Source organism: Bos indicus x Bos taurus, chromosome 9 (genome assembly GCF_003369695.1).
Source record: "Bos indicus x Bos taurus breed Angus x Brahman F1 hybrid chromosome 9, Bos_hybrid_MaternalHap_v2.0, whole genome shotgun sequence".
In the NCBI taxonomy this organism is placed as follows: domain Eukaryota; kingdom Metazoa; phylum Chordata; class Mammalia; order Artiodactyla; family Bovidae; genus Bos; species Bos indicus x Bos taurus.
The window spans coordinates 36,283,078-36,307,625 of record NC_040084.1 but is presented as its reverse complement, the minus strand read 5'-3'; the positions used below and the strand labels follow the sequence as shown (position 1 = coordinate 36,307,625).

At 38.6% G+C, this 24,548-nt stretch overlaps 1 protein-coding gene across 6 annotated transcripts in view; it reads right to left on the bottom strand.

The window, feature by feature from the left end:
* The window catches only part of HS3ST5 (heparan sulfate-glucosamine 3-sulfotransferase 5), a 296,818-nt gene that overhangs the window by 181,076 nt on the left and 91,194 nt on the right, over window positions 1-24,548 (bottom strand). For all 6 annotated transcript variants that reach the window (XM_027551164.1, XM_027551165.1, XM_027551167.1 and 3 more), the window contains one exon: window positions 672-863. The gene's annotated coding sequence lies outside the window, so the exon portion shown is untranslated. The remainder of the gene's footprint in view (window positions 1-671; window positions 864-24,548) is intronic.

Below are 24,548 nucleotides of genomic sequence, written 5' to 3'. Positions count from 1 at the left end.
AGCACATCATACGAAATTTAAAAAAAAAAGAATACTAGAAAGGATTAATAATTCAATTTGGGGGGGTCAAAAAAGGAATACTAATTTAGCACTAATTTAAAGTATGCTTTCCTTATTTACTCTGTGACTGTAGGAAACAAGCCACATAAAATCCCTTCTAATGTAGTTTGAAAATTAGAAGTACATTATTTTAAATGCTAATTTCTCTGTTTCTTAAAGGTCTAAGCCCCATCTTCATCAGGATCATCTGAGGGTGAGTAGCTGTAAAAACTGCAAATTGATGGACCATAGTGAATCTCTCTGTTGAAATATGCCCAGGAATCAGCATTTTATAAACCTCCTTCTCCCCTCATTTAACTCTTATGCATATTAAAATTTGAGAACCACTGTATGCCATGCTTTTTTGTGTGAAACTGATTTCAGATATCAAGATAACCACTGCGCCACGCTTGTATTTATATTTATATGACGTATAAAACTTTTAAACTTTGTATTTTATTCCCCCCCTTTTTTTTTTTGCTGTAGAACTCACTACACATAGCTAGCTATTTTTCCTTATATTCAATTATTTCTTTTACTTTTGTATATTTTTAAAAAATAGATTTAATTTTCACTTTCTGATGTAATTAAGAGTTACATAAGAATGTGAGTTACTTCCAAAGTTCTCTTACCTTCAAATCCTTATGCTTATTTGGTAAGTTCTGAACATATACGATGAAAATTTTCAAGAAGAATATGTGCAGTGGATCCTCTGTTTAATTTCCGAGTGTATCAAGGCTGGCCAAGGAGACTCCTGAAGTGGATACCAGAAATGCCATTGAGAAGGGAAGACAACGCTGAAGCCTCTGGGTTCCTGATTACCTCTGAACAGAATAGAAAAACAAGTAGTCGGTCACCTGAAATTCATAGAGAATCTGCTATGGAGAAGGTTATTTTCAGTAAACTAGCAGTGTTACTAAATTTAAACTTGGCCTGGGTTTGCTGCTCCCTGATTTAGCACAGTTGTCATTTAAAATTTCATGTCATTGTGAAGTCAGAATTGCATGATGCTCTTGCCTGCAGAGGATTCTGGTTGAATTCATACTGCTTTAATTGACTATTTTTCTAAACATTGCATAAGTGATATAATTACTAATTTTATTTTTGATATGCAGGTGCTACATTTTGGTGCTGAATTTCTTTCTAAGTCAAGGTTGATGAGGCTTTTTAAAAATATATTCTTATGCAAGACTATCACACCTCATAAAAGATAAGACATGATATATTCACTAAATCCCTATGGAATCATTTAGTACTTTTGCTATATTTTACTACACATAGATAATGGTTCCCAAGATAATTAGACATAAATAAAAATAATATCCTTTGTAGTCAATATATGTTGCCTACTTAGGGAAGCCAAAATTCTATCTTCTTTCGTGCGTGAGTTAAACAGATGTTAGCAGTAGCTAATGGGAAAAGAGAATGAAAGATCCATTTTCAAAACTGGAAATTAATCATGCAGATATTGTCCCAACGGGTAGAGAAGGCATCATGTATGGAGAAATACAAAGTCAAATACAAAATAAGAGTGTAATACATATGTAAGCACAGAGCACACTGTAGAATGATGGGTTTTCATGGTAGAACTTACAGTTTGGTCACCCAAAAAACATTCCCAACTTTCTTGCTATGAGTCACAAAATAGAGAACAAAAAATCAAATATTCTTTCTGGTCTCCCTTACTGCTAAGAGTGGTCATGTGACCCTGTTCCGGCCCATGAACTATAAGAAGTACACTGGGAAAGAAATCCAGGCAAGCAATTTGCTTTATTGATAAACAGAAAGATTTCTGTTCCTCTGCTCTTTACCACACAGTTGCTAGCCTTGAATGAGGCTACAATACTTGGAGGCAGAGCAGTCTTCTTGTCACCATGATATAAAACATACGGAAAGTCCAGAGAAATGCAAAGATATCAGCCTTCTTACTGACAAGTAACAGGTCACAACCAACACTACTAACTTCTTCCTTTGAAACTGTATTTGTTTAAACCACTGGGTGTTCTGTTGCTTGCTAACACTCATTGTAAGTTGACAAAATGCTAAAAAAAACATTTGCTAAGCAGTCATGTAATCTGTAAGTTCTCATTCAGTGGAGTGAAGGGCAGGTTTCATTCTGAGTTTGGAACTTGCCTTCTTTTGACTTCTAGGAAAGTTGTGCGTGTGGGGAGTAATAGGTCACAAGGGATGCTAATTAGAATAGGTGCTCCTGCCGGTGCACTGGGATGATCCAGGGATGGGATGGGGATGGAGGTGCGAGGGGGTTCAGGATGGGGAACACATGTACACCCATGGCAGATTCATGTCAATGTATGGCAAAACCACTACAATATTGTAAAGTAATTAGCCTCCAATTAAATAAATTTAGTTTAAAAAAAATAAAAAAAATAAAAGCCTAGCTCAGAGCTAAGACTAGAAGTAAAGGGTCAAAGAAAAGATTCCATTTTTGCCTCAGTGCCAAAGTTATCACCTTATTTGAAATCTCAGTGGAAGATTTTGACGTTCCACTGTAAAGTTTATTCTTACTATCTTGCTAAGTCCTATGGATTCTTCATCTGAAATACTGTCATATCCATTACTTCATTACTGTCGTCCTTTCATCAACATATTTACTCAATCACAGTTTGGTTTTCACTTTCTCTCTCCTAAAGTATTGCTGTAGGCTCTTTTAACGGATTTCTTTTTTTTTTTTTTTTTTAAACATTGCCATATGTACCATAGTTGTCTCAAGACTTAATTTTTTGAAATAATTTCATTGGATCTTGCTTCAGTTCAAAATACAAGAACTCTTTTTGGTATGTTAAATTAAGAATAAGGTCTTTAACTCGGAATTTAAGACTTCTTATAATGTAACACCTAGATTTCCTATCCCCCTTTCCTAATACTTTGAGTAGTTTAGTGAGAGGATTTATCTTCACTCCAGAGGTATACCTGGACTAGTTAAAAATAATCTGTGTATCTCAACCTCTACCAACAATGTTAGGGATAAGCATACAATCTTAATAGTTCAATGATCTCCATTCTGGGGTTTTCATTGTCTTATTATGCAAAAACAAACAAGACTTTTTCTTGCTGGACATGAGCATATGAACATATAGCATCTAGAACTACTAGCAATCATCTTGGGATCATCAGAGGAGAACTTGACAGAACTTAAGTCAACACCAAAAAAAAAAAAAAACTGGAAAAAAAAAGGATCTGAGCTCTGATCTTGGGGTATCACCCATGGACAGACCACTGCTTGCAGGTAGAATACCCTGAAACTTTCAGTTATGTGTGAATTTATAGGTTCCAATTTTTTTTTGGATTAAGCCAGTTTGGGTTGGTATTTATCTTGTAACCAAAATCTTTACAATCTATTTATTTATATTTTTATTTTGTTCCTGCCATTTCATTCATTTCTCTCTCTTTATCTATATTCTACCTCTTTTCATGATCCAGCCCTCTTTCCCATGAAATGTTGCCAGAGTTTTCTAATTCATAGTGAGAGAATCCTAATCTAAATCACTTTATTTTCCATTGTATATTTTGATGAGAGCTCATCAAAATATATAATGCCTTCATTTGATGAAGACTTTCAAATCTTTAGCTTAACATTTTCTTCTATTGCCAGACTTTTATTTCTAACTGAATATTTGACATCTCAACCTAAACGTCTTGTAGGCTCCTCAAACTGAATTTTTCCATAACTAGATTCATAAAAACTTCCTCTCAAATACACGTTTCTTCCAGTGTTTTCTATTTTTGTAAACAGCACCATAAGCCATCAATTAAGCCAAAAAGCATGGCTTTCAACCTTTAAACAAGGAATCAGAGTAGATTTAATTCTTGTTTTCCCCCTAGTTTCTGATTATCATATCCTTTTGATTTTATTTCTTAGTGATTTTTTCAAACTCTATCTATTTTGTTTCCTTTTTCTATCTTCCTCTTTCCTTTTTAGGCTTCCCTGGTGGCTCAGCTGGTAAAGAATCCGCCTGCAATGAGGGAGACCAGGGTTCAGTCTCTGGGTTAGGAAGATCCCCTGGAGAAGGGAAAGCCTACCCACTCTAGTATTCTGGCCTGGAGAATTCCATGGACTATTCCATGGGGTTGCAAAGAGTCAGACACGACTAAGAATTTAGGACTTCGTTATAGCTCAAATGGTAAAGAATCTGCCTGCAATGCAGGAGACCTGCATTCGATCCCTGGGTCAGGAAGATCCCCTGGAGAAGGAAATAATAACCCTTTCCTTTTCTCCTCTACAACCCCCCCACCCCTACCCCACTTCTAAGACCGCATCTATAGCCTGGAATAGGGCATGCCTTTTTTCTGTCTCTCATCTTCTATTTTTAAATTCTCCACTAAATTCTCCGCATGGTGTTTGGGTGGTTTAAACAAAACAAAACAAAACATACACACAACCAGTCATGTCAACCCTCCATTTAAAAGCCTTCAACGCCTTCTCGCTTTTCTTAGGATAAACAAAAAGGACTTACATCACTCAGTATATCACTTCTGTATCCTCATCTCCCTAGAGGAAAGCAACCATTTTTGTTCATAATTATCCTCATTTTTAAAATACCCTCATTTAGCAGAGTGCCTAGCACATCCTGGAGAAGGAAATGGCAACCCACTCCAGTGTTCTTGCCTGGAGAATCCCAGGGACGGGGGAGCCTGGTGGGCTGCCGTCTATGGGGTCGCACAGAGTCGGACACGACTGAAGCGACTTAGCAGCTAGCACATCCTCGGAACTCAATAAACAGTTGTTGAATGAATGTTCTTGCAATAACTCTTGAACCATGAACCACTTATGTTATTATTTTTTCCTGTATATGTTATTATTTGAATTACTTATAAGTAAACTGAAGGCAAAGAAATGCCTTATTTCTTTGTACTATACAGAAGAAGAGATCGTAACTTAGTAGCGGTTCAGAGTCATTCAATTGTATTGATACTGATATTTCTTCTACTATGATTCCCTCTTGAAAGGATAAGATTAAAAATGGACAAGGGAATATATTATTATCCTGTCAAAAATGGAAGTAAAAAAGAAGAAACTTGTTTCTGGATCCCAATTCTATACACTCTGTATAGATTAATTACAAAGGAACTGTTTTTCTGCATGACACAGAAAACCTTCAGATTAGTCCTGAATAATGTAAACAAACACTCAAACATGATGTTTTATACTTTCACTGTTATGGTCTCAAATATTTTATATTTATCTTTAGAAATCTTTTACCTTTGAAAAATATAAGCAAAAACTTCAATAATTTTTAACAGATAATTAACAGCTAAAGTCTTTTTTGAGCCAAGACTGTTACTTTGGAAAATAGTTATCCCAAGTACAAATTAATTCCTAGTTATTGGATATTTACCTGAAAGGGGCAAAAAAGAACTGCAGAGATTCTAAGGTAAGGATGAAATTGTAGCCTATGTTGTATACTGATATTACCTAAATGAGAGAGTTCTTAGAGTAATCTAAACTAAGAACACACACTGGAGTCTAAAGGTAAGAAACAGTGGGGCTGCAAGTGTTTAATTAAACAAGAGGACGCAGGTACATGTTTCTCAAAGACTTCTGACTGTGTAGCTGTGGCCAGATAATGCTTTCTACATTGAAAAATGGTAGACAGAAGTGAGAGGAACCAGAAGAGAAGAGGGCAGGAAATAAGGGTAGATAATGCAAATTTTGTTGCATGAATAAAATTCTTGAGCAAGCTTAAACTTCTGCTTCTTAAAAACTAGTTGGAATCTGCCTAAGGCATATTTATACAAGAGGTAATTGCCTTTGGGCTTCTATAGGTTTGTTGTTCAGTTATAAATATTTTCAAGTTTTCTCAGAGTTATTGACTATGTTAGGGAGTCTAAATTTTTTTTTTTAAAGGGAAGGAAAAAGTCAAAAAAGAAATCCTCTTGCACAAATTGCATTTTAAGCATGAATACAAATAATTGTTTTAAAAATCAGAGAGCAGGCTATTTTACAATTTTTACCCAAGATATTAAAAGATATTATAAGAAACTAGTGATTCATGATTTAATATTCAACTGCTTTTCAAGGAAAATTCTACCAAGATAAAGTCATGATTTCTTTCCTCCGGTAACTTAAACTCCAAATGATAGGCTGAAGTGGCACTGTTTATTTTGCTTCTCTTTATATAAATAAAAAATAAGCAGAACTGCATGAAGAAAGGACCTTACACTCTGCATCTTTATACGTGCTTCTTTTCTGTGTAATGGAAAAAGTGATTTTCAAGTATATGATATTTCTCTGGCTAAACTTTTCTGTTTTGTTAACTTCTGTTTCTAATGGCAACATGGGGTTAGTCCTTTTGCATGAAAATTGACATATGTTCCATAATTATAGTACAAAACCTTTTGTATTTCTTTAAAAGTTGATTCCTTTAAGAGCATGAAATTGCCAATGGATGTCATAGCTATCTCTAACGCAAGTAATAACATTTTAGAAAACACATGGAGTAAAGAGTTTATGAGAGCTAAAAAAGAATATAGGCTTGCCTATTTATATATATTTTATGTAGGTTTTTCTCTCAATATTGCATTGAAATATAAAAAGTTTTGTTAATCTACCTCAGGCTCTAAGATGTAGAGTACCATATAATAGTACCTACTGCTGCTGCTGCTGCTAAGTCATTTCAGTCGTGTCCGACCCTGTGCAACCCCATAGACGGCAGCCCACCAGGCTCCCCCATCCCTGGGATTCTCTAGGCAAGAGTACTGGAGTGGGTTGCCATTTCCTTCTCCAATGCATCAAAGTGAAAAGTGAAAGTGAAGTCGCTCAGTTGTGTCCAACTCTAGCCACCCCATGGACTGCAGCCTACCAGGCTCCTCCGTTCATGGGATTTTCCAGGCAAGACAGTACCTACTAGTAAAGAGTAAAATTCTCACTTGTAATTTTGAAAACTTCCTAAGGAAATGAGGGAAATAATACCATATGATGAGAATTTAGTAAAAGTTACTTATGACTTATGATTATCCCTAGATGACTGACCTTCTGTGATTATCTCAATGAAAGAGTGACAGGGAGTTTGGGAACTCCCAATATTCCACTAAGGGGAAATAATGTCATTACCAGGAGGCAGGACTGGGAAGTGACTGAAGAAGCTAAAACTGTATCGTAACAGGGAGAGAATGGGTAGAGAGAGCAGCAGTTAAAGTTTTGTTCTCTCTTTTTAAGAGGATCCATCTCCCACAAAATAATCTTTACACAGAACCCTAGGGTTCTGTATCACCACTAGCTTTGAGAATACCCACTCCAGTGGTCTTGCTTGGAGAATCCCAGGGACGGGGGCAGCCTGGTGGCTGTCGTCTGTGGGGTTGCACAGAGTCGGACATGACTGAAGCGACTTAGCAGCAGCAGCAGCTTTGAGAATGAAGAAGAAAAAATCTAGGAATCACAGGCTGCCAGTGTAGATCAAGATCTTTTGTTCTCCTGGAAACTGGAAGTCACATCTTCAGAAGATTCCTCACACTTCCCTTTGTTCTACTTGGCACATCCCTCACAAACTCCATTTATTCATCAGCTCCCCCAGGGACTGCTAAAGGACAGCAACATTCTGGACACAGTAGTGGAGTGGTTCTCCATTCGTGAACTGTTCACCTCATGCAGGTGCTTCAGTTCCTTGTGATTCTGACCAGAATGAGACCTCCTGCTTGAGTCAAATTCTTACACTGGTAATACAGAGACTCATACTCTGAGCAGTGGTAAATTCCATCAGGGCAGTGGTGACCTTCATTATGGACCTCCATCTGGCCAGCTCCTTCTAATACACTGATCTTTCTTTACTCTGTGGTTCTGACATGGGCATTTCTGCAGGCTTTTAATAAAAACAATCATTAAAACACCTGTTATTCATGAATTTCTCTAGTCTGTACACTATGGACACAGTTCATACACAATTCGCATAAGGTAACAATCATGTGCAGGCATAGATACAGTTCAATTATCTAATTAGGTAAATACGTCTTTAGTGGAGACTTGTAATAGGCTGAAAAAACTATGTGATTGTATATAGTTCTGCTCATAAATCATAGAATATATTTAGGTGTTTTAAAATTTTCAATGTTTATTCTTTACTCAACTACTTTAAACTGGGTTTATTTGTTTTTGATTAATGAGAGTTGAAGAAACTATGCCTTCAATATTCGGCCCATCTAGAATGTCTGGCTTACAGTGGATGCTTAATGCACGATGATGATCACTACACACAAAATTTTGCATCAGTGCAAAACAGAAAAATGTTTCTAGCCTTTATCTACTATCGTTTTCATTTACTTCTGGCAGTGGCAAGACAGAAGATTTGCATTACTTCTGAGCATAGGCATGATGCATTTAGATATGCGTTTCCGTCCCAGCACAAGATAAAATATATGCCATGTGACAATTGGTACTGCAATTTTATGCTGAATTGAAATATTTTAGACTTTGATGAGTTCAACAGATATACACACACAGAAAAGATAGATGTCAAAAGAACAGGAAAATGTTTAACTATCTGGATCTTCAACGCTGCAAACTGGGCCCATGTTTTATCAGTGCTGTTTTCTCAGAATGTTTCTCAGGAAGTGAGTTACACCTACTCTTATATGTATGATGACTTTAAAAATGGGTCTACACATGCTAAAGTGATTGAAGATATCTTTTTGACTTATATGAAATGAAAGTTATAAATATGGTTCAAAAACTCTTCACAACAAAGACTAACTTATTTTTGATAGAAGCCAAGGAAGCCAACAGTACCAAGAAATGTAGGAAATTCATGTGTTAATCCAGCATGGTAGGGTTTTGCCCTCATGCCCATCATGCATTGGAGAAAGAAATGGCAACCCACTCCAGTGTTCTCTGTCCCTTGGAGAATCCCAGGGACGGAGGAGCCTGGTGGACTGCCATCTATGGGGTCGCACAGAGTCGGACACAACTGAAGTGACTTAGCAGCAGCAGCAGCAGCAGCAGCCATTTGATAGAAAAATTTGAGAAGCATGATTTCTTCTGCTAGTTTTGTTGCTGAGCCCAAGCTCACTCTGCTCACTGCACCACAGGCCAATAAACTAGGAAATGAATTGTTGGGGCAAGGAATAAAGACTTTAATCAGCTGGCAGACTGAGAAGATAGCTGACTAGCATCTCAAAAAACCATCTCCCAGAAATAGACACAAAGACACAGAGAACAAATGTATAGACACCAGTGGAGCAAAGATGGGTAGCAGGATGAATTGGGAGATTGGGATTGACATATATACACTATTGATACTATGTATAAAGCAGACAACTAATGAGAACCTCCTGTATAGCTCAGAAAATCCCATTCAGTGCTCTGTGGAGACCTAAATGGGAAGGAAATGCAAAAAAGAAGGCGTAGATGTATAAATACAGCTGATTCACTTTGCTGTACAACAGAAACTAACACGACTTGGTAAAGCAACTGTGTGCTGTGCTAAAGTCCCTTAAGTCAGTCAGACTCTGCAACACCATGGACTGTAAACGCCAGGCTCCTCTGTCCATGGGATTCTCCCTGCAAGAATACTGGAGTGGGTTGCCGTGCCCTTCTCCAGATCATCTTCCCAACCCAGGGATGGAACCCGTGTCTCTTACCTCTTTTGCATTGGCAGGTGGAGCTTTACCATTAGTGCCATCTGTAAAGCAACTATAATCAAATAAAGATTAATTTTAAAAAATCATCCTTTAGTCTGAATTCAGGCTCCTTTTAATACAAAGGAAGGGGAGAGAGAGGAGAGGGCCCTGCTATGATGACAACAAATGGCTGAGCAGGACTGCTAATGCCCTGCGTGCAGTGCTCAGTCAGGTCCAACTCCTTGCAACCCCATGGACTGTATTTCCTCTCTCCATGGGATTTCTCAGGCAAGAATACTGGAGTGTGTAGCGGTTTCCTTCTCCAGGGATCTTCCTGACCCAGAGATCGAACCTGCATCTCCTGTGCCTCCAGCATCTCTCACACTGGCAGGCAGATTCTTTACCACTGAGTCCCTGGGAAGGCCAGGACTACTAATGGTTGCTCCGTAACCTTGCAACCTTGCTTACTAACAGTCACTAGCTTGGTGGACGGACACCCCTCCCCTACCCCCCGATGCCGAGCAATAGATGAGCAGGCAATGCTATTTGAGCACTGCTGCTGCTAAGTCACTTCAGTCGTGTCCGACTCTGTGCTACCCCATAGATGGCAGCCCACCAGGCTCCCCTGTCCCTGGGATTCTCCAGGCAAGAACACTGGAGTGGGTTGCCATTTCCTTCTCCAATGCATGCAAGTGAAAAATGAAAGTGAAGTCGCTCAGTCGTGTCCGACGCTTAGCGACCCCGTGGACTGCAGCCCTCTAGGCTCCTCCATCCATGGGATTTTCCAGGCAAGAGTACTGGAGTGGGGGTGCCATTGCCTTCTCCATTTGAGCATTACAGTTGCTCTAACCTTGTTCACTGTCACTTGCTTGGGGGAAGGGCCTATTACGATGCTGACCAATGACTGAGCGGGATTGCTAACAGTCGCTAGTAGACAGTTGCTCGCTAACGGTTGCTCCCTTGCGGGAGGGGCCTGGTCACTTGCTAACAGCTGTGTGCCTGTCATGCCCCTGTTATGATTTTATCGGGGGAAAGTTCAAATGAGTCAAGACTAACAAAAGATATTAGTACTACATTGTTATGTAAATTGCTCTGGATTGGGGCTAGGTAAATTGATTTCTAATCCAGGCTCTAAAAGGTCTGAAATATTATATTTCATTTCTTTCTGACAGATTTTTATTTTGTCTATCCAAATGAAAAGAACTGGACTAAAGGAATTGTTTGAAAACCGTGGCTGCACTTTAGAGTATGCAGGGTTTAAGAAAATACCCATCCCCAGGTTCTTTCTGTTAGCAAAGATGTTGGTTCAATTGGTCTGGGGAAGATGGAGCCTCAGGAGATCTCCAGGTGATTGTAATACTCAACCTGAACTGAGAATCAATGACAGCATGTCCTCTGAACACTAAGTGCCTAAAAGTCTATGATTCCTAAATTTCTGGGAAAAGTTCCTTTCTCTCTCCCTCCTCCCCGCCACCCACACCCCCCTGCCCCCCACACACAGCCAAAGTTTGTCCATTAATCTGGACTCCCATTTCTGGTCACTAGAGAGGTTTAGATTTTCCACTAACAAATGAAAACTGTTGTACCCTGCATGCAAGTCAGATGAAGTATTAATTCACATGAAAGGCAGGAAGAAGGAAGGGAAGCAGCGAAACCAAATGTAAGTGCTGTCAGCATAGAAGCTAAGAGCAACAGTGTACTGCTTATCAATATTTAATAAAAGTGTTGCTAATAAAGGTGCTTCTTTACATAGAGAATTTTAGAATTATAAGTTTTAAACAATTCTACTTTCAACATAACTTTAAAACGATAATTCTGATAGTGGGAACACCATAGAAATGTTGAGAGTTTGTCTAATGAAAGGAGACAAATCTTTTTCAGTGAAGATGCTTGATGATTATAGTGAAATTCTCCCACGTCCTAAATATAGACCTATGTTTATCCGATGACTCGAACTTTCCTAGTAAAATGTTAATGGGTTTTGCTTTGCTAAAGTAAGATTCAGACTATCTCTGAACTTAATCTTAAAATTGAAACAAATAGGGTTTCCTTAGGAGAGAGAGATATAGCATAAGTTATAAGCATATTTTAAGAAAAATATATAAGCATATTATAAGAAAAGAAGAGAAGCAAAAAGCAAAGGAGAAAAGGAAAGATATAAGCATCTGAACGCAGAGTTTCAAAGAATAGCAAGAAGAGATAAGAAAGCCTTCCTCAGTGATCAATGCAAAGAAATAGAGGACAACAACACAATGGGAAAGACTAGAGATCTCTTCAAGAAAATTAGAGATACCAAGGGGACATTTCATGGAAAGATGGGCTCAATAAAGGACAGAAATGATATGGACCTAACAGAAGCAGAAGATATTAAGAAGAAGTGGCAAGAATACACAGAAGAACTGTACAAAAAAGATCTTCACGACCCAGATAATCACAATGGTGTGATCACTGACCTAGAGCCAGACATCCTGGAATGTGAAGTCAAGTGGGCCTTAGAAAACATCACTACAAACAAAGCTAGTGGAGGTGATGGAATTCCAGTTGAGCTCCTTCAAATCCTGAAAGATGATGCTGTGAAAGTGCTGCACTCAATATGCCAGCAAATTTGGAAAACTCAGCAGTGGCCACAGGACTGGAAAAGGTCAGTTTTCATTCCAATCCCAAAGAAAGGCAATCCCAAAGAATGCTCAAACTACCTCACAATTGCACTCATCTCACATGTTAGTAAAGTGATGCTCAAAATTCTCCAAGCCAGGCTTCAGCAATACGTGAACCATGAACTTCCTGATGTTCAAGCTGGTTTTAGAAAAGGCAGAGGAACCAGAGATCAAATTGCCAACATCCACTGGATCATGGAAAAAGCAAGAGAGTTCCAGAAAAACATCTATTTCTGCTTTATTGACTATGCCAAAGCCTTTGACTGTGTGGATCACAATCAACTGTGGAAAATTCTGAAAGAGATGGGAATACCAGACCACCTGACCTGCCTCTTGAGAAATCTGTATGCAGGTCAGGAAGCAACAGTTAGAACTGGACTTGGAACAACAGACTGGTTCCAAATAGAAAAAGGAGTATGTCAAGGCTGTATATTATCACCCTGCTTATTTAACTTATATGCAGAGTACATCATGAGAAACGCTGGACTAGAAGAAACACAAGCCGGAATCAAGATTGCCGGGAGAAATATCAATAACCTCAGATATGCAGATGACACCACTCTTATGGCAGAAAGTGAAGAGGAACTAAAAAGCCTCTTGATGAAAGTGAAAGAGGAGAGTGAAAAAGTTGGCTTAAAGCTCAACATTCAGAAAACGAAGATCATGGCATCCAGTCCCATCACTTCATGGGAAATAGATGGGGAAACAGTGTCAGACTTTATTTTTTGGGGCTCCAAAATCACTGCAGATGGTAATTGCAGCCATGAAATTAAAAGATGCTTACTCCTTGGAAGGAAAGTTATGACCAACCTAGATAGCATTTCAAAAGCAGAGACATTACTTTGCCAACAAAGGTCCGTCTAGTAAAGGCTATGGTTTTTCCAGCGGTCATGTATGGATGTGAGAGTTGGACTGTGATGAAGGCTGAGCGCCGAAGAATTGATGCTTTTGAACTGTGGTATTGGAGAAGACTCTTGAGAGTCCCTTGGACTGCAAGGAGATCCAACCAGTCCGTTGTGAAGGAGATCAGCCCTGGGATTTCTTTGGAAGGAATGATGCTAAAGCTGAAACTCCAGTACTTTGGCCACCTCATGTGAAGAGTTGACTCATTGGAAAAGACTCTGATGCTGGGAGGGATTGGGGGCAGGAGGAGAAGGAGACGACAGAGGATGAGATGGCTGGATGGAATCACTGACTTGATGGACGTGAGTCTGAGTGAACTCTGGGAGTTGGTGATGGACAGGGAGGCCTGGCGTGCTGTGATTCATGGGATCGCGAAGAGTCGGACACAACTGAGCTACTGAACTGAACTGATAAGCATATTAAGGTTAGACCTCCATCGCCATTCTTTTACTTTTCTGTTCAGGCCACACATAAGAGACTTAAGTCACGGTCTGAAAATAGGAGTTGAGAACTATGGCCCTATTTTGCCACTTATATTAGGCCTGGCCTCTCTTTCTGCAGTTTGTGGGACTCCTCCTCCGAGTCCTTGAGATATGACAGCAGAGACAGAGTGCTAATGGCTGTATCCAAAAGGCTGTCCAATACATAGATCCTTCTTTCTGCTTGAAGGGACTTACTTCCAGAAAAAGGGAAACCCACAGTCACTAAAATTTCTTAATGTTAAATAGATAACATTCATTCACTTGTTCGTCTAATAAAGATTTATAGTATGCCTTCTTTGTTTTAAGCCATGGAGGTATAATGATTCTTAGGTAATTTGCAAGGACACAGTTTACTCACTGACTTCAGCTTAAACTGTTTTAATTCAGTTCTCATGTTATTGCTTGACTCTCCAATTTATTTTTAATCTCCATCTGAAAATATCTTAATAAAAGGAAATGACTCAAAGTATTTTAGTATTAGAAGCAAGAATGTCAAGTGTGTGTATATGTGTATGTGTGTGTGTGTTGAAGGAGGGAGAGCAGAAAGGAGATATTTGGTGGATATCCACTGGTGCTGGAAAATATTATTTGCAATGACTGAAATGATCTTTTGACACTAAACACAAGACCAATGTTGCTGTTCTGATTTAAATCCTTCATGAAAAACTGGAGTAAATGAGGAAATATATTTTTGTAATTTAATGCGTAAAAATGCCCACCATGTAATCTGGACTCTCTTCGCTATGTAATTATAGTCATTTTCTAAAGTGTCTTGTATGAAAACACAGAGCTAAAACTGCAGTTTTTAGTAATATCTTGTAAAAACAGCATCTCAGAGCTTAAAATGTTGTTCTCTACCTAAACTGTTTGCTGTTTGGAGACGAGTACCAGTCACACAAGTTGTGAAAGTCAAAGGAGCGCTGGGTTCTTTGAGAGCATAATCCAAGTGCCGGCACTGGGACCTGCCATGCTGCCGGAGGGACAAGGAAGCACAAGGGCATTTGCCCAAAGTGGTTTTGGTATCAAGGAGTTACACAATTAAAGCCATGAATCACCAAAGAAAAGGCATGCAATAAGCAGAACAGGATTTAAAAAGAGAAAAGAAATCACAGGGTGATTCACAGCATTTAAAAGAAACCTTTTTCAGTTTTTTAAGCTATGCCTATATATTTAAAGAAATATCATGTTTTTTATTTTTTAGACTACAAAAAAATATCTTATCTCCCTATTCATATCAAGACCCTTATCAGCAATTTTGATGGACAATAATTGCTTTCTAAAAACCACCCTTTTTGATAAATCTTGCTTAGACAGTTTAGTGCAGAGAAGACAAGACTTTCTTTTAGGCACTTACAAGCTTAATCGGGTAAAAAAGAGATAAAGACTATTGTTTCCTTTTTCTTATTTTCTCCATTCTCTGCTTCTATTATTCCTTGTACTACTTCTGAAGCAACATTCTCTCTTTCATTTACTACTATTATGCATTCTCTTACAACCACCCGTTTTTTTTTTTTAGCAGATAAACACTGATAAACAACTTTTCTGTTCAACATTTCTATCATGAAGAATCTTAGGCTCTTATCAGGTAAAGTTATAATGTGAAAATTTATCCACCTGGTAATAAGATCTCAGATAATGTCCCTTTACTATATTGATTCTGGAAAAGAAAACACACCTTTGTTGCCAGACTTTGGAGTACAGTGATAGCTCTTCATAAGAGATTTTGAAAAGGCATGTTGAAATATCTTTAACCAAACTAGGCTAGAGAGGTTGTATGGAAATGTGTAATAGAAAACTATTACCATAAGGAATGGAGTTGGTGCACTGCGGTATGACAAGATCTGAGAAATGTAAATGAAAATATGAGCTTCTCAGAAAGATATATAATGCCTACACTGTTTAAATTAAATCTCCTTTCTCTCAAGACTGTAAGATCTATGGGGCAGGTGTCATATCCTCAGCACCAAGTTCCATATATAGTCTTTAACTTCATTGTCTAATATGGTAGCTACTAGTCACCTGTGGCTTTTTATCTTCTAAAAAGTAGCTACCAGAAAAAATTTAAAACCATCTGTGACTCACAACATATTTCTATTAAGCAGCACTTGTCTAAAGAATTCAACATTATGTGTTAAGTGAAAAAGTGAATGAATGGCTGAATGAGTGAAAGGTGCTTCCATCTAGAGCTGACACTACCAGAAGGAACCATCACTTCAGTTCAGTTCAGTCGCTCAGTCGTGTCCGACTCTTTTCGACCCCATGAATTGCAGCACGCCAGGCCTCCATGTCCATCACCAACTCCTGGAGTTCGCTTAGACTCATGTCCATCGAGTCAGTGATGCCATCCAGCCATCTCATCCTCTGTCGTCCCCTTCTCCTCTTGCCCCCAATCCCTCCCAGCATCAGAGTCTTTTCCAATGAGTCAACTCTTCACATGAGGTGGCCAAAGTACTGGAGTTTCAGCTTTAGCATCATTCCTTCCAAAGAAATCCCAGGGCTGATCTCCTTCACAACGGACTGGTTGGATCTCCTTGCAGTCCAAGGGACTCTCAAGAGTCTTCTCCAACACCACAGTTCAAAAGCATCAATTCTTCGGCGCTCAGCCTTCATCACAGTCCAACTCTCACATCCATACATGACCGCTGGAAAAACCATAGCCTTTACTAGACGGACCTTTGTTGGCAAAGTAATGTCTCTGCTTTTGAATATGGGTGTCTAGGTTGGTCATAACTTTCCTTCCAAGGAGTAAGCATCTTTTAATTTAATAGGATGACACTCAAGAATAATCGATCAATGACTACAGTAGACTCTATCAGTGTTCCCAACACTTTACCTCCTCCCATATCCATGCTCATTGTCATATGCCTTGTAGTTTGCCCTAATAAGAATGGGTAATCTCTTTCCTTACTCCTTTTCTTTGGGTTTGTTCATGGGACTTTTTGGGCCATGAAACATTAAAGAACCCGATTTGAGCAAAGGCCTGAACAATGCTTGCCTTATTGAGTTTGCTCTCCAGCACTTCTGCTACTGTCATGAGAACATGGGCAGGAAGCAGGAGAATGGGAGACATGCAGAACTAAGCTGCCCCTGTGGACTCAGCCTGATCCCCAGCTGATCCCCAGTCACATGAGTAAACAGCTGAGATCATCGTATACCCAACCCAGTGCAGCCTAAATTAGCCAATCCCAAATGACCCACAAATCATGAGCCAGACACATGCTTATTATTACATGCTGCTGAGAATTTGTGCTTGTTTGTTATCCAGCCTCTTCTGAGATATCTAACTGATACAAGAGTGTAGTTTTCAGAGCTGGGCTTTCATTTTCTACTGAGAGAATTCACATTAGGAACCATGCAGGCACACTTGAAAATACCTCTCTTGCTAACAACTTAGACAAAATATTTTTGCTATGATGACATGTATGGGAACTAGGGCAGAGATTCTAGCAGAGGCTGGACAAAGTCATCTTAGAAGTGTAACTCACTGATTATCATGGGGAGTTCTAAGGCAAGCAGCAGCAGGGATGCTAAACTTAAAAGGAATGGAGTAGCACAGCATGATTCTTATTTTTCCAAGCAAGTGTTGGATTTGTTAAAAAGGTCCTTCTTATGAAGATCTCCAGTTTGTTATTGTTGGGGAAAAGTTGTTACTACGTACATACTCCCAGCTTTGTCTTATCCCTCTGCTTGGTAAAGATGGTACTGGCTTTGTCCGCTAGAGCCATCCCCTGATCGACCGTCAGCACGTTCCCACGAGGTTTCTCCTACTGCCTTGTGGTGGATTCTTTGGGCTTTTGTGATGCCTAATAAGAATGTTGAGAATGAAAGAACACTGGGATTGTGGGTAGAAAGGTAAGAGGGTGAGATTAGGAGAAAAGGGTCCTTTGTTAAAAGACAGAAAAGTTACAGAAGATCAGGGATGACAGAACGTTTTGTGAAGGACTTTTAAATAAGAAGACTCAGAGAAAGTGAGGGTATAAAGGATCATGGATAGAAAAGGAAAGGAGATGTTAGCAAACATTCCTAGCAGTTTAGTTAAGTTCTCCTCACATGATTTAAAAAATGCACATAGAAAATAATTACACATTTTTTTATAAGACCATCTCTCTGAGACCAGTTTCTGTGGGTCACAGCTTCTGCCAGTGATGATCTTGTACAAAAAGTTTAATATGAAATAGTCATAATGTGGTGAAGAGACTAGAAGAAAACATAGGGCCTATGATGATATTCACTTTCCATATCACTTACTAGCTGCATATCTGGACAGTTACTGAACCATTCACAGGCTCATTGATTTGATTTATACCATGGAGAAAACTACATATGTCATAGGTTTTTCCCAGGCTTAAGTAAGACAGTGAATATCAGAATGTCTAGCACATCACTTAGACATTTACAAACATTAGTTGAAATGTTGTTGCTAAGTCACTTCAGTCATGTCCGACTCTGTGCGACCCCATAGACGGCAGCCCACCAGGCTCCCCTGTCCCTGGGATTCTCCAGGCAAGAACACTGGAGTGGGTTGCCATTTCCTTCTCCAATGCATCAAAGTGAAAAGTGAAAGGGAAGTCGCTCAGTTGTGTCCGACTTAGTGACCCCATGGACTGCAGCTTACCAGGCTCCTCCATTCATTGGATTTCCCAGGTAAGAGTACTGGAGTGGGTTGCCATTGCCTTCTCCGAGTTGAAATGTTGGGGCACACTATTTTTTTTTTTTTACAAAATTCAAAGTTTGGTCTGTAGTCACTATAAAAGTTGACCTATATCCTCAAGCTATGCTCCATGGTTAGCAGTAGCTAACTGCTCAAGCGATTACTAATTGAAAAAGAGCTGTTTTTGTTACAAGTTCCTTTTATGGAAGGTGAAAGAAGCTATGCTCCTTACCAGGCATGATCAATAAGGAACTTCCCAAAGTGGCGTGAACTCACATGCTGGGAAACTCAACAAAATGATCATTATGGAGACGTCTTTTAAGTTAAATATTTGAAATAGCACTTTACATGCCATTCCATCACTATCCTAAGTTACTTTGAGAGAAGGAAATAGAGGTATACTCATGATCAAAATAACATCCTATTATTTTCAGTAGTGAAATTTGGAAACAGATGTTGTTTACCACATGGGAATCAACTGTGGTCTGATAGAATTCTAGTTCTTTACTAGCGATGCAACCAGTGAATCACTAGGTGGCATCTAGGTTTTAGCGTCTATTCAGAATAGAAAAGCTATATAAAGCCGTATAGAAAAGGCATTGGCAATCTATGTTTTGAAACTACAATACAAAATTGCTAGCTGATGCTTGTAAGCAGCAACTTGCCCAACGGCTGCAAGGAATGAACATTAGAATAAAATTAGATTCAGAAGATAAATACGCTTTTCTGGAGACTGTAAAACACCAAAATAGCATCATGCTTCTGAATTTACAAAATGAGGATTTGGGTCGAACCCACAGCTTTGAGACAGGGGTGAATTAGAAAAAACCACCTGGTTCTTCTCGTGTAGATGTAAATAAGGCTCAACATGAAATGGCAAGTCAAGATCATCGTCAACAAGAATGTCTTGGTATGCAGCCTGCCTTCCAGCACAGTGTGTTACCTTGGAACCCCACAGGTGAGACAAATAGATGATACCAGGGTAACTGAGCAGATGTGGTTTGATGAGCTGATGGTGGGGATAGCTACAGACTGTGAGGATAGATACAGTCTTGCAAGGATACTGAAGCACAATTTCAAAGTACACCACGGGGAGGAATGGACTGCTGGGAAGCAACACCTGATAGGCTGCTCCGACAAATAGCAATCAGGGAGCAAAGAGTACATGCTCAGAATCCTAGGCTCTGCCCACATCACTAGAAGCCCACATCATAGACAAACAAGATAATCACTATACACACACAGGTGTCCAAACCAGGTTAGCTACAGTAGAGCCAAATCTGGAAAATACTAAGTGTGTTTACTCATATAAAGGTAGGAGTTTGTAGAAAGGACCCAGCAAAGATATTTCAGTCAAATCTGATGACCTCCTAGAAGATGCAGCTTAAATGACAACATATCACATATCTTCAGGTTTTATATGCAGGCAAATAGAATAGGATTTTTACAAACTGACCTAGCCTGGGAATTCTCAGTGGCTATAACTGGTGTACAGCATGATACACGTGCTGTATTATATCTTCTATTAATAAAATATCTTAATATAACTTGAGAAAGAGGACTTGTCCAGCATCTGATTATTTTCATGATTACTGGCAAAGAGAAACATGTCACAGAACAATATTCCATGAACTAAATTACCTGGTTGGCAGGGTAGGGGTGGGGGAAGGTGGAATTACTGAAACCTTGCAGGCAGGGCTGAGTCACACAAGTTTTGAATCTGTCAGATATCATCTCCGCTTAAGTAACAATGTTTTTGTGGGGGTGAAAAGTGATAGATACAGATGGAGTTTGTAAACCATCAAGCACTGTACACATACTGCAAACCTTAAAGAACAGTCAAGAGAATTTCAACAACAGTGTTCCAAGCAGACCTATTACAGTTTGCTCTTCTACTCATCTCAACTTTAAGAGACAATAATATAGTTTGTCTGCTAGCCTGTTAAGCTAAGGCAAGTAAAAAGCTTTCATGATAGTTCAAGCACTGTTTTTATAGCAGTGCTTCTCTTAAGAGAAAAAAGGAACCAACTCTTATCCTCTTGTTGTCTTAATAGTCCTAAGCAAGTCACCTTCCCACTAAAAATCAAGTTTTATATGGCTAGTTTGTTTGGACTTTACGGGACTATTAACCAACTTGTAGTTACTGAAAAGGACCTAGGTTGTGTTCTGTTCTACTCGTGTAGCAGCAGCGTCTTCAAAGAGAGAGGATTTCTTTTTTACCCTGTTATCTTATCTATACAGAACCCTCTTCCCCAAAAAAACACCCTCCCAAACCAACAACAATTTGAATTAAAAAGTAAAATCTAATCTATCACAACCTGGTTTCATTTATTGTGGTAATAGGAATAAGAACAATCATAGTAGTTTAATCAAAAAACTCTTCAAATTTTCTTTTTAAGCAGAGTTCTTAACAGAAAGAAAGTCTTTTTCATCCAGCTCTTAATTTTTTTTCCTTAGCCTTCATCCTGGAATTGGTAATTCACTCAACTGTGGGTTACTGTTTCTCATCTTTCCAAGTACCTTTCTGTGGTGAACTCTCTACATTTGGTAGTCTTGTTGCAACACAGTAGCTCTAAAGCTTTAATGAATTTAACACAAAGGACCGTGAGGAGAGGGCTCTAATTTTCTAGCGGTGTCAGTTTGAATTGGGGGTACCACCGGTTGGGCAATAAGAGTTAACCCAAAGGCCACTGATACATTAAACTGTTTTCTACTTGTTCTTTAGTGATGAAAACAAGGAAACTCTGTATCTTCGTGAGAAATGAGAGTGATAAACCAAGAATGAGAGATAATCTTAAGAAAAGTGGAAAATAAATTGAGGTCTGAGTCTTATCAAAGAAACAAGGGTGACCGACAAACGTGATTTTTCAAGAAAGCTCTGGGCTTCTATAGTTTGTAATCCACAAATGTGTTGACTCCAAAATATCAGAACATGTTTTATAAAGAAGTTGCTGACTCATGTTTAAAAGTTTGATAGTTAAAATTAATTTAAGACACTTCTTGGTGTTAAGCATTTTGTTTTCTAGTCAGAATTCAATTTCCCCAGTGCCCTTGAAAATTGATATATTTCATACTGGCCTTTCTATCCCTTATTTCATATTATATTTTTTCCTGTTATGTATACTGGATAGATCAGTCTTGGTGAGCATAAACAACATTGAGCAGAATTGTTGTTCAGTCACTAAGTCGTGTCTTAGTCTTTGCAACTCCATGGACTGCAGCACTCCAGACTTCCCTGTCCTTCACTATCTCCTGGAGTTTGAGCAGAGTTAGAAACTTTACTTTTTATTATTTTTTTGAAGTCAAAAGAAAATTATTTTAATAACAGAATTTAAAAGCCTAAACTTGTTTTTTTTTCATTAAACAATAATATATGAAATATGAACTATGGTCTTCACCAATCATATATTCATATCTATGTAGATGGTGATCCTTTTTGGAACTACAGTGAATAGTTGAAGATGAAAGAGCAACTAGCATTTGACTAGAATACAATATTATGAAGATTCCTATAAAAACTATGCATCTCTAAATAAGAAGCAAGCACTAACAGTTTGCTCCAGAAAGTTCTGTTAGGTTTTCAAGATTCACCCAGGAAACAATTCAGATACTTACCAGACAGTCTGAGGAAAACTATACAAGTTCTCTTCTTCGACAAAGCAAATGTCTAAAATCTATGATTCAGACAACTGAATAATTCTCAAAAGAGAGGCAAATTTGTAGGTGAATAAAAGTATCAATAATTAAAATGAAACTTATTAAGACAGTGCTCACCTTCCACAGTTTCAACATGTATGAATTTCAGTACTGTGCCAAGTAAACACTGCCTGTAATATACTATCGGCTATTCAGTCCCAATGCAGAGTTTTCAGGCTGAAGGTATTGTTTATTCAATCGTGTATCTATGCTGATTTGTTTTTATGATTTTTCTTGTGTGTACATGCTATCTGAGAAGAACATCTGTGATAGAACATTTGTGATACAAACTTTTGGTCCCTGATGATAACAAGGTTGCTACCTAGCTTTTTAGAATTTGGTCAAGGCTTGACCATGTAATCAATGAAATAGGTGAAATAATTTTCCTGTGATTTCCTTTCCTTTCTCCCTTCTTAAGAAATGTATCACATAACAAAGAAATCAACTTCTAGAAATTCATCGCCTTGTGTCTATACTCTATAAATATTCTTTTAGTGCAAACATGCTAATCAATAATTAGTGTTTTAGACCCTGGGGAACGTCTTACAGGTTTTCTTCTATCAACTATTACTTGTACTTTCATTGTATCAACAAATGTCTTTTACTTTTTTTAATCATGCATTCAAAGTTACATGAATAATTTGAGTGGCAAATGAGATACGGAGCAGACATCCTTGGCATTCTTTAGCTACATACCTCCAAGCTCCTTTCTGGTGGGCGTGGGGGTTATGCACCTCTTCAAAACTGAAGGATCCATTTCTCCAATGTTTAAGAGCACTGAGTGCAGGCAGTTCACGGCTGCATCCCTCTCCAGGCCTTCATGCTGGGCTGGAGGAAGCTACCTTCCTCACCGTGTGCCTTCTCCCCAGGGGCAGTCTATATCCAGTGATTAGTCAACATGGGATACAAAGGCTGGGGTTCTTGCCACAACTTAAGACAATTCTGAGGCCCCATTAAGGTTATAAGCCCCCTTGATAACCTGGGGTCTCTGCTGTAAAAGCTCACAGGTGACTTTCTCCCTCTGTCCAATCTTGCTTTCCTCAGTTCCTTATAGCTGCTATTCCCAAACATTTCCCAAAATTTTATGTATACAAATTTCCCTTGGAATGTGTTTCCAGGGAAGTCAGAGGAGAATGTAGCATCAAATAAAAACCAAAGATAACTAATATAAAAATAGATCAATATGAATCTGAAGTATTTCCAGTATTAAAGTGTTAGTTTCTCAGTTGTGTCCGAATCTTCATGATTCCATGGACTATAGCCGGCCAGGCTTCTCTGTCCATGGAATTCTCCAGGCAGGAATACTGGAGTGGTTTGCCATTCCCTTCTCCAGGGGCTCTTCCTGACCAGGGATTGAACCCAGGTCTCCAGCAGTGCGGGCAGATTCTTTACCAACTGTCACTAGAAGGTCAAAGTATTTCTTATCATTGCCTATTTTTATTTATCCTTACTGATTCTTATCACTAAATTTTAAGTGAAGAAATATTATATAATACCAGCTTCCACAAAAATTTATGATTCAAATATTACTTATTGTTTCAGGCTGAGTTTTAGGAAATGTTTTGAATTTCCTAAATGTTTCTCAACAAACATTTATTTTAAGGATAAAATTTTTATAGACCAAACACATCATTATGATGAAATGGGATGGAAGTAGAATGAATACAAATAAATACAATGTTCAGAGTTTAATCCTTTCAGAGCTAACAATAAAATCTTATATATATTCCAATTTTACATTTCATTGACTAGAATACGAAGGAGATAAAATTCAGCAGAGAAAGAGTAGAATTCACCAAGTACATGACCATAAGAAAAATATTGCTAACTTTTGTATGAAGGGACATTTTATCTTCTCTTGTGTTGAAGTTTGGCTTTTTGTTAAAGTTAATTTTCAAAGTATAGGATATAACTTCAGTCCAGGTAGCAAGTGGATTACTGGAAGGACAATGGTATTACTGTTGCTTAGTGTCTACATTATTGGATCTCACCTGCAGATCCACTGTGTTAAGAACTTCATTTGCTTAGTCATGACCTTAAAGTTGACTATTTGAAAATAGAAGAGTAGACATCTTCCTCAAGTGTTCTGAGTGAGTAAATGGAGCAGGGAATGGAAAGAATGTCTATGAAAGGACTTACTAATAGCAAAATATCAGGAGCACGAGAAAGGAGCCTGTGAAATGAAATCTGCAGCAATAAGACTCGTGTTCCAAGAAATGCCTTTCTGTTTCCACTCAGTTAGCACTGGGGAGGCCCTATGGCAGTAGGGATGTGTCTAAAAAGTATAAAACATAGGTAATTTTGCCACTGCAGCAGCATTATTGTGGGAAAGTGGTTTTAAAACTGCCTTTCAGCAGTGAAACACTCTCTTCAAATAAAATCTTACAGAGAAGCCCAATATGTAAAACAGAAGAAAGAGGATTAGTCTGAAGTCAAGGTCAGCACTGTGATGCAGGGGCCCTCACACTCCAGAGACACAGCTAGAGAACTCCTGGGACTCCAGGCAGCAGAGGGTAAAGATCAACTGGAGTATTGACAAGCTCTCAACTG